Below are 11094 nucleotides of genomic sequence, written 5' to 3'. Positions count from 1 at the left end.
GCTTCTAGATCTGTCATTTCCCAGAGCGCAGCCTGGTTCCATGTTTATAGCCTGTCTCTATGCCACTTACATACTTGTTAGAACGTGACAGGCATGGTGACAAGCGATAAAAATGCGACCGTGCTACCGCCGCAGATCTAGAATATACACGATTGCCTGACAAATATCAAAAGTGTCATTGCTTTCAGAAATAATATGTGACTGCGCAAATTATTTGCTTTACGGTTCCAAGATATAATTACTATCGTGCATGCCAGTGTAGCTGCAATTTGCAAGTGCGTTGCCGGAATTTAAGATAGGGGTACGCTCTTTTCTTGGTTTGAAGGTCGTATCGGTCTGGAAATACCGCGGGGTGTTCAATCTCACAATACTGCCAACCATAATTACAGTAAGCCAACTAACACAAACAAGCCACCTCGGAATTTGATCACAATAATGACTCTCCCTTGATGCGAGCTTGCTCTAATTCCGTTTGTCTTGAGAACTGTCTGTGAACGCAAATCACAGCACTAACAAAACTTGGATTTAATGAGATTTGATAACTGTTAATATATTGTACACACACTATTCAGCGTGCGCTGTACACACACTACGGTTGTACCTTGTTTTGCAGAAAATAGTTCCATAGAACCTAATGTTTCGCAGAATTTTCATTCTATGAAACAATTTTCTGTGAAAGAAGCGGACACCGTCCACTTTTGATCCATAGTCTGTAACGCAACTTTTGACGCTAACTATCATAATTATAAACCTATAACTCAGATCAGGGGCCCACTTCTCGAACGGTATTAGTCTAATATTATTAGTGTGTTGCCATGGTAACCCATACGATCTGACAGGTCGTGGACTAATAATATCAGCCCCAGGGGCCCATTTCTCGAACGGTATTAGACTAATCAATTAATCATATTAGTCCACGAACTATCAAATCGTATGGGTTACCATGGCAACACATTAATAATATTAGTCTAATACCGTTATTAGACTAATCAATTTTATTTTTTTATTATAAACTGATCGGCGATTGGCCCTAGTCACACCTGATGGAAAGTGAAGACAGGGCCTATGATGGAGCTCACCGGTTCAGTAACAGCCTATTAACTCTAATAATCATATTAGTCCACGAACGATCATATCGTATGGGTTGCCATGGCAACACACTAATAATTTATTAGACTAATATCGTTCGAGAAATGGGCCCCTGAGCACACCATTTGTCTTTATAATAAATCAGTTTTATAATAAATTAAGAAATGTTCGAAAGAGGCCGTTGTTCATAAAATATGAACATTTATTTCGAAGTTTCTGAGAACAAACTTTAAATTGTAATTTATAGAGAACTAGGCTAATGGAGTTTTCTACTTTTATTCAGTACTTTTAGCCTTTTAGTATACCTATCTAGGTATTGATTAGGGAAATATTTTCACAAACACAAACAGGTAATTTAAAAAATAGAGGGAAAGTATTTAAGAATAATAAAGCAGTTAATAAAAGACATTTATTTATTTTCTCCATCACAATAATGACATCGTAATATTTTTAAATAATTATACTATGATAATGTTTTTACTTATAAATAAAATTGTCTATAAATCATATAGTTACTAATACTTACTTACTATACTACGGATATAAGGTTACGGTGAATAAAATTCAGATGTAATATAAAAAGATTAAGGTTAAAGCATATAAATTTTTAATAAGCTACCTAACCATGTTAAAAATGAGCTAAATGATAATAAGTTTCTAAAGAATTTAAAGGCATTCCTCGTAGACAAAGCATTCTACTCTGCATAGAGTAACTTATACTAGAGCGGTACTGTCATAATTAATTTTGTAACCCCAGTAAATTCCCTGCCATCTGTCGACACACTTTAAAACTAAAAATAAATATTTATAAAAATACGATAAAATGTATTTAAATATGGATAAATGATTTTTTAATTTGCATTAATTATTTTTATATGATTTTGACCCATGTTCTCTCACTGGTATGCGTTAAAATTATAAATAACAAACGAAACAGTCAACGCCCTCTATACGAGTGTAGGCCAAAACCAGTGTATACGGCAGGCCATTACATGTAAACATAAGTATTTAATAATTTAAGTAGTTGATTAGTTTGTAATTTTATTGCAGTGCCCTTACAGGGTTGTGTTGAAACATAATAATAATCTTAAGATATTTTTGTACACACAAAGCAATGATTAAATGAGTATGAATATGAGTAAATCAATCAATCAACGTAATAGGTAAATGTCATTGTCATGGGTTACAAATATGATAATGTATATTTTCTAAGAGTATGTATATCGTCGCCTATTAGATGTAGTACCTTAGATTGTCTCCAATATAATTATTAATTTATTGTTAAATGGATATAAACTACATCAAAAGAGCCATTATTAAATGCCACGCCTTGAGAACAATTAACCCTTTGAAAGCTTTAAGTCATAAATAAAAACGTCACTTACACGCCAAGGACACGGGCGCAAGCGAGCTAACCATGGAGACTATATAAAGGAGCCAAATCTCTATGTATGAAAAGTGTCCATCAAAAAACAGTAATTAGGCGGCGCCACCATACACCGAAATACTACCAAAAACAACCTACGTAATTTGGTCGGGTTATTTGTTGGTTCATGTTATACTCATGTCCCAGAGCCTAACTAGCGCCACCGGAGAAATTAGGAACCATTATTTAAAGCTGAAAGCGGTCACTTTTGCAACAATTCTGCCATAAGAGATTGTCATCCTTTCTATACCATCCATAGAGCTAACGTAAAATTTACTTGAAAGTGCCACTTGCTTGCACTTTGCACGTGCTTGTACTTTAACAGCGTCCGCCATAACACTTATAGGTATGTGCGCTGCACGCTGTGGACACGATTCGGTACGACGCCTTTGTGTTTTTGGCGTTCATAACGTTAATAATCACTTGTTTAGGCATACGAGCAGACGAATCGCCTGCTGGTAAGTTATTACCGCCGCCCATGGGCACCCGCAACATCAGAGGGGTTGAACGTGCGCATTGTCGGCCTTTTTAGACGGGAGTACGCTCATTTCTTGAAGGTACCCCATGTCATAAGTGTAAGGCCTGAGTGGACGCTCGAAGCGGAGCGTGCAGCGTGGCGTCGAGCGTCAAACAGGTTTGAGCAGCGTGCACGGAGGCCGCTCGCATACGATAGCATTTGTTTAACATGCACGCCGCACGCTCCGCTCCGCTGCACGCCTCTCGAGCGTCCACTCAGGCCTTACACTAACGCAAAGGATATGTCATGTAATGGCGTCCGCTAGCTAGCGCGGGTGCACGGAGCTGACGCGGACGCGTGCGGCGGTTTTTTTTTTTTATACTACGTCGGTGGCAAACAAGCATACGGCCCGCCTGATGTTAAGCAGTCTCCGTAGCCTATGTACGCCTGCAACTCCAGAGGAGTTACATGCGCGTTGCCGACCTTAACCTCTCCCTCGAGCTCTGGCAACCTACACATTTTACCTACAACGGCACCCGCGTGCGTGCGCACCCGCGGCACCTAGCGGACGCCATTACTCATTTTAATACATATTTTCTAAAGATATCAGCACTTAATAAAGCCCTACTTACTGTTACTGTTGGTTCTGCAATTGTGAACATGTAAATAAATAATATGCAACACTTAAGTTATAAATTATATCAACTTAGTTATAAGATATTGACGTGTAAACTGTATTTAATGTATGTTTATAAATAAATAATCTGAATCTGAATCTGACTTCAACAGTCTCCCTTAAAATAGTTTTCATTAAAAATACACAACAAAACTTTAGAACAAAACTGAAAGACAAAAGAAAACGACTTTTTAATTATCCATGAAGACAGTGAAGTTAGTCCTCGATATCTCGATCTGACCTTTAGCCGCCGATGTCCTTTACGAAGGGTCAAGTTTTTTGAAGGTATCAGATGTCAGTTGAAGATTAGGGTTGAAAGATAAGATAAGTTATGGTAATACCTAAATCCTAAATATACATATAAAGCATAGGGCTGTTCTTAAGTCTTATATATGTTGTGGTCAGATTATAGAATCTGATCATTTTATGAAATGCCATTTTTAGACCTGTACCAATAACTTCTGAGGTTATAAGAATGTTAATGTTGCTTATTTTTTATATATAGTTTCCAGACCATATACTAAACCTAAAAATAATATTTTGTGTCATCCTAGGTATTTGCTTAGGTAGAAATTTAGGTATTTCTTTTTTCAATCAGCATTCTGTAAAAAAAATATTCGAGACGAAATTCTTTGTTTCCCTGTAAAGGCAAAGTGGCTTCCGACGTACACACGCATTTTGTGTCATTTTCATCCACGGCTATAATGGCATTTAATAAATACCTAATATTGATCCTAAAACGCCTAAAAAAATATTAGAGTCGATAAGTGAAGTGTTGTACTTTACAGAACATTGTTATATGTTATTCAAACAAATCTGTGTCAAATTCATCCACCGCTTTTATTTAAAAAAATTTTTTTTCTAATTAACACCCCGTATCTGCCACAAAAAAAAATTCATATTATTAAGTTTACGTCTACAATATTATAATACCACATTGAGACATCATTCATAATTTGGGTCATTTTGATCCACGGTTTTTTTACTATCTGGCAAAATAAAACTCAATTGAGCAAGAAGGGCGTGCGCGGGGAAGGGTACCTACGCGGGTGGGGTGCTCATTATACTTGCCGCAATATTAGCTGGCGACTGAGATCTTAATACTATCTCCTTTACCCTTGTTAAGACCAACCAAGAGTGAAAGAGATGGCATTATGAGCTGTCTCGCCACTTAGTTTTGCGATACAGTGTATTTATTTCATTCGGAGGCATAATTACATTGTCTTATCAATCTTACCGTAGTAGGTATATAAATATAATTAAAAATAAACTGTAGGCTGCACTCCTCATACTGACCAACATTTGTGACGTTCCTAATCAAAAGGTACCAATTTCTCTGACAGGTTATTTGTATAAAGATATAATCAAATTTCGTCTTTATGGTAAACGACAAAGTGGTACCTACCTTTTGATTGAGAATGTCAAATCAGCGACTTAAAAAATACTTTTGTTTCGATTTTTAGTAGACTTTTTAAGTTTATTTTAAGACGCAATTTATTGCGATTTTTGTTATGTTTAAGCGTGGCAAGCAACATTAATTACAATGATGATGATGTTCATTAAATACAATATTTTTTCATACTATACTGAACTGTCACCCTATACATGAGAATGAACAGCGCCCTCTTGACAAGGATCATATATTACTGGTCAGGCTTTAATATGTGTCATAATTTAGTAGTCCCCTTTGTGGATTGTAAGTTTCCGAGTTACAGCAGTTTAGTGAAAGCGTTTTTTTTTTAAATATAAATTAAGGGTTGAATAAAGAGGAAAGAAAATTTGATTATTTTTGCGCTACGACGTACGGTTTAGTAGATACAGCCCTATAAAGTTTTTTTTATTGTTTTTTTTTTCTTTTTTTCTTTTTTACATTGTGTTTTTTGTATATTACTTTGGGGTTATATAAAGGGGACCGAAAAGTTGATTATTTTTGCGCTACGACGCACGGTTTAGGAGATACAGCCCTATATAGATTTTTTTCTTTTTCTTTTTTAGGTTTTTAAATCTTAATTAAGGGCTTCTTAAGGGGAACGAAAATTTGATTATTTTTGCGCTACGATGCACGGTTTAGGAGATACAGCCCTATAAAGTTTTTTTGTTATTATTTTTTTCTTTTTTTTTCTTGTGTTTTTGTATATTATTTTGGGGCTTCATAAAGGGGAACGAAAATTTTATTATTTTTGCGCTACGACGCATGGTTTAGGAGATACAGCCCTATAAAGATTTTTTTTTTAAATTTTGCGTTTTTTTAAATATAAATTATGGGTTGCATAAAGGGGAACGAAAATTTTATTGTTTTTGCGGTACCACGCACGGTTTAGGAGATACAGCTCTATAAAGTTTTTTTTCCTGGTTTTTTTTGTTTTTTTTTTTTAAGTATTAATTACGGGTTTCTTAAAAGGGTTTTTTTAATTATTTTTGCGCTACGACGCATGGTTTAAGAGATACAGCCCTATAATGTTTTTTTTTTAATTTTGCGTTTTTTTTAAATATAAATTATGGGTTGCATAAAGGGGAACGAAAATTTTATTTTTTTTGCGCTACAAGGCATGGTTTAGGAGATACAGCCCTATAGATTTTTTTTTAAATTTTGCGTTTTTTTAAATATAAATTATGGGTTGCATAAAGGGGAACGAAAATTTTATTGTTTTTGCGGTAGCACGCACGGTTTAGGAGATACAGCTCTATAAAGTTTTTTTTCCTGTTTTTTTTTTGTTTTTTTTTTTTAAGTATTAATTACGGGTTTCTTAAAGGGTTTTTTTTAATTATTTTTGCGCTACGACGCATGGTTTAAGAGATACAGCCCTATAATGTTTTTTTTTTAATTTTGCGTTTTTTTTAAATATAAATTATGGGTTGCATAAAGGGGAACAAAAATTTTATTATTTTTGCGCTACGACGCATGGTTTAGGAGATACAGCCCTATAAAGATTTTTTTTTTAAATTTTGCGTTTTTTTTTAAATATAAATTATGGGTTGCATAAAGGAGAACGAAAATTTTATTGTTTTTGCGGTACCACGCACGGTTTAGGAGATACAGCTCTATAAAGTTTTTTTTTCCTGTTTTTTTTTGTTTTTTTTTAAGTATTAATTACGGGTTTCTTAAAGGGTTTTTTTTTATTATTATTGCGCTACGATGCACGGTTTAGGAGATGCAACCCTATAAAGATTTTTTTGTTGTTTTTTTTCATTGTGTTTTTTGTATATTATTTTGGGGTTCCGTAAAGGGGAACAAAAATTTTGTTATTTTTGCGCTACCCCGCACGGTTTAGGAGATATAGCTCTATAAAGATTTTTTCCTGTTTTTTTTTTGTTTTTTTTTTAAGTATTAATTAAGGGTTTCTTAAAGGGGAACGAAAAATTGATTATTTTTGCGCTACGATGCACGATTTAGGAGATGCAGCCCTATAAAGATTTTTTTTTTGTTTTTTTTTTTCATTGTGTTTTTTGTATATTAGTTTGGGGTTCCACAAAGGGGAACGAAAATGTGATTATTTTTGCGCTACGACTTTTAGGAGATACAGCCCTATAAAGTTTTTTTTGTTTTTTTTTTTTTTTTTTCATTGTGTTTTTTGTATATTACTTTGGGGTTCCGTAAAGGGGAACGAAAATTTTATTATTTTTGCGCTACGACGCACGGTTTAGGAGATACAGCCCTAAAATGATTTTTTCCCTCTTTTTCTTTTTTGCGTTTTTCAATCTTAATTAGGGGTTTCTTAAAGGGGTTTTTTTAATTATTTTTGAGCTACGACGCATGGTTTAAGAGATACAGCCCTATAATGTTTTTTTTTAAAATTTTGCGTTTTTTTTTTAAATATAAATTATGGGTTGCATAAAGGGGAACAAAAATTTTATTATTTTTGCGCTACGACGCATGGGTTAGGAAATACAGCCCTATAAAGATTTTGTTTTTAAATTTTGCGTTTTTTTTTAAATATAAATTATGGGTTGCATAAAGGAGAACGAAAATTTTATTGTTTTTGCGGTACCACGCACGGTTTAGGAGATACAGCTCTATAAAGTTTTTTTTCCTGGTTTTTTTTGTTTTTTTTTTTTAAGTATTAATTACGGGTTTCTTAAAGGGTTTTTTTTTTATTATTTTTGCGCTACGATGCACGGTTTAGGAGATGCAACCCTATAAAGATTTTTTTTGTTGTTTTTTTTTTTTCATTGTGTTTTTTGTATATTATTTTGGGGTTCCGTAAAGGGGAACGAAAATTTTGTTATTTTTGCGCTACCACGCACGGTTTAGGAGATATAGCTCTATAAAGATTTTTTCCTGTTTTTTTTTTGTTTTTTTTTTTTTAAGTATTAATTAAGGGTTTCTTAAAGGGGAACGAAAAATTGATTATTTTTGCGCTACGATGCACGATTTAGGAGATGCAGCCCTATAAATTTTTTTTTTTTTTTTTCATTGTGTTTTTTGTATATTAGTTTGGGGTTCCACAAAGGGGAACGAAAATGTGATTATTTTTGCGCTACGACTTTTAGGAGATACAGCCCTATAAAGTTTTTTTTGTTTTTTTTTTTTTTTTTTCATTGTGTTTTTTGTATATTACTTTGGGGTTCCGTAAAGGGGAACGAAAATTTTATTATTTTTGCGCTACGACGCACGGTTTAGGAGATACAGCCCTAAAATGATTTTTTCCCTCTTTTTCTTTTTTGCGTTTTTCAATCTTAATTAGGGGTTTCTTAAAGGGTTTTTTTTTTATTTATTTTTTGCGCTATGATGCACGGTGTAGGAGATACAGCCCGATAAAGTTTTTTTATTTTTTTTCTTTTTTTTCATTGTGTTTTTAGTATATTACTTTGGGGCTTCATAAAGGGGAACGAAATTTTTATTATTTTTGCGCTACGACGCATGGTTTAAGAGATACAGCCCTATAATGATTTTTTTTTGCGTTTTTTTTTAAATATAAATTATGGGTTGCATAAAGGGGAACGAAACTTGTATTATTTTTGCGCCACCACGCACGGTTTAGGAGATATTATATCTATATATATAGCTATAATAGCTCTATAAAGTTTTTTTCCTGATTTTTTTTTTAAGTTTCAATTAAGGGTTTCTTAAGGGGAACGAAAATTTGATTATTTTTGTGCTACGATGCACGGTTTAGGAGATGCAGCCCTATAAAGATTTTTTTGTTGTTTTTTTTTCATTGTGTTTTTTGTATATTACTTTGGGGTTCCGTATAGGGGAACGAAAGTTTTGTTATTTTTGCGCTACCACGCACGGTTTAGGAGATATAGCTCTATAAAGATTTTTTCCTGTTTTTTTTTTAGTATTAATTAAGGGTTTCTTAAAGGGGAACGAAAAATTGATTATTTTTGCGCTACGATGCACGATTTAGATGTAGCCCTATAAAGATTTTTTTTTGTTTTTTTTTTTTTTTTCATTGTGTTTTTTGTATATTAGTTTGGGGTTCCATAAAGGGGAACGAAAATTTGATTATTTTTGCGCTACGATGGTTTAGGAGATACAGCCCTATAAAGTTTTTTTTTTGTTTTTTTTGTTGCGTTGTTTTTAAATATAAATTAATGGTTACATAAACGGGACCGAAACGTTTATTTTTGCGCTACGACGCACGGTTTAGGAGATACAGCCCTATAAAGATTTTTTCCTCTTTTTTTCTTTTTTGCGTTTTTAAATCTTAATTAGGGGCTTCTTAAAGGGGAGCGAAAATTTTATTATTTTTGCGCTACGACGCATGGTTTAGGAGATACAGTCCTATATTTTTTTTTACAATGCATGTGCTCGAAAAGTGCGTTTCCTACGGAGCCATATCGTGCGGAAAGTACTGCTTTTCCGCACTAGTGCTTTTTGTTTTAAATTTTTTTTACAGTACATATGGTGCTACTTTCTCGCACTAGTGCGGAAAAGAGCACTTACCGTGCATATGTCGAAAGTTTAAAGGGCCATATGTACTGTAAAACGTACGATACACGTGCGAATAGGTAATTCGCAACTCGTGTCGATTTAAAACACTCCTTATAATAATTAAACTTATTTGCCATGATATGTTTTTTTATTTACTCGCACAATGCATAGTAAAACATTGTATGATACACGTGCGTAAAGATGATTTCCGCACTTGTTGCATAAATAGCAATTTTTTTTATCAAAGAATGAAAGAAAGTCACGGTATTAATAACCAAATTTTACTTTAGTGGTACCTTTTCCCTATCACTGTCACAAATGTATGTGGCGTTCACGTAAACGCGATATTTTTAAGATTTCCCTGCGCAATGTTGCCAGCTCGCTCGCAAATCAAACATGTACTTACAGTTCTTTTGCATAATGGTGACATTGTACAATATCTATAAGTTTTAAATAGGTAAAAGATAATTCGACGCATTCTTTGCTTGCTTGTTGCTTGTTGTTGTGTTGTTTGCGTAACTTCTTTGAATAAGTTGCGTTAATTTGGCGCACAGGCGAAGTAAACATGCGTTGCGTACGGCAAGGTCACGCCGCAGCCCCACCCTGCACGGCCTCCGTTGCCCATTCAGACCGCCCGCTAGCTTCGTTCGAACGCAAATAATATTTTTGTAATATTTGTTTAAGCAGTGGATGCAAGTGACACAAATTCATACATCTTATTTATCCCGCATTTCAAATTAATAAGATGTAAACTCTAATATCTTTAATATTCTTTTGTAACGGTGACAGCCTGTTACATAAAAATCATCAAATATCTTATAAAGCTATGCCTTAATAAGACACAAAATCATTTAATGGACCTATTTAAACGATTAAATTCGACCTAAGTAATTTTTTTTAACTCTAATTTTTTTTTGTGTCATTTAGAATATTATGACATAGTATCAGATTGCAGTGGACGTAATTGACACAAACTATGTTTTCACACTAAAAACACTATCCTAAATGCAACACAGTTACATGTTTTCTCTCGAATATTTTTTTCTCCAAAATAATTCAAAATAAAAAATAATTACCACAAAATAACAAATTACTAGAAAAGCAAATTATATATATGACACAAAACAAAATGTAAGATTTACATCTTAACAAAGTATTCATAAGCGAAAACAGAATTGACTTTAATATTTTTATAACCTAGGGGTCAAAATATAGCCAGCGGTACAGGTCTATTTAGAATTGATCATTTCATGATATGGTTAGGTTAAGTGACTTTTTCATGATGTGGCCAATCGATCATTTCATGATATGATTCCCACAGATCTGGCCACACCATAACCATGGCCATGTATAACCTTAAATAAAAAAGGTTATACAAATTAAAAAAGGAAATTCCTCAAAAGTTAAATCAATTTTTCAAAAGTTGAATCATTTAATGTATTCAAAAGGACGATATTACTTAAGAGTTTAAAGGTGAATTAGCGTCCTAATTCCATGAATATGGATTAGTTTGTAACCTTGATTAATTAGGTTCAGTGATTAATGATAATTGTTGTGACGTCGCACTT

The sequence above is a fragment of the Cydia strobilella genome, chromosome 10 (assembly GCF_947568885.1).
Source record: "Cydia strobilella chromosome 10, ilCydStro3.1, whole genome shotgun sequence".
NCBI lineage: Eukaryota > Metazoa > Arthropoda > Insecta > Lepidoptera > Tortricidae > Cydia > Cydia strobilella.
The sequence above is the reverse complement of the archived record's forward strand: the minus strand, read 5'-3'. Positions refer to the sequence as shown.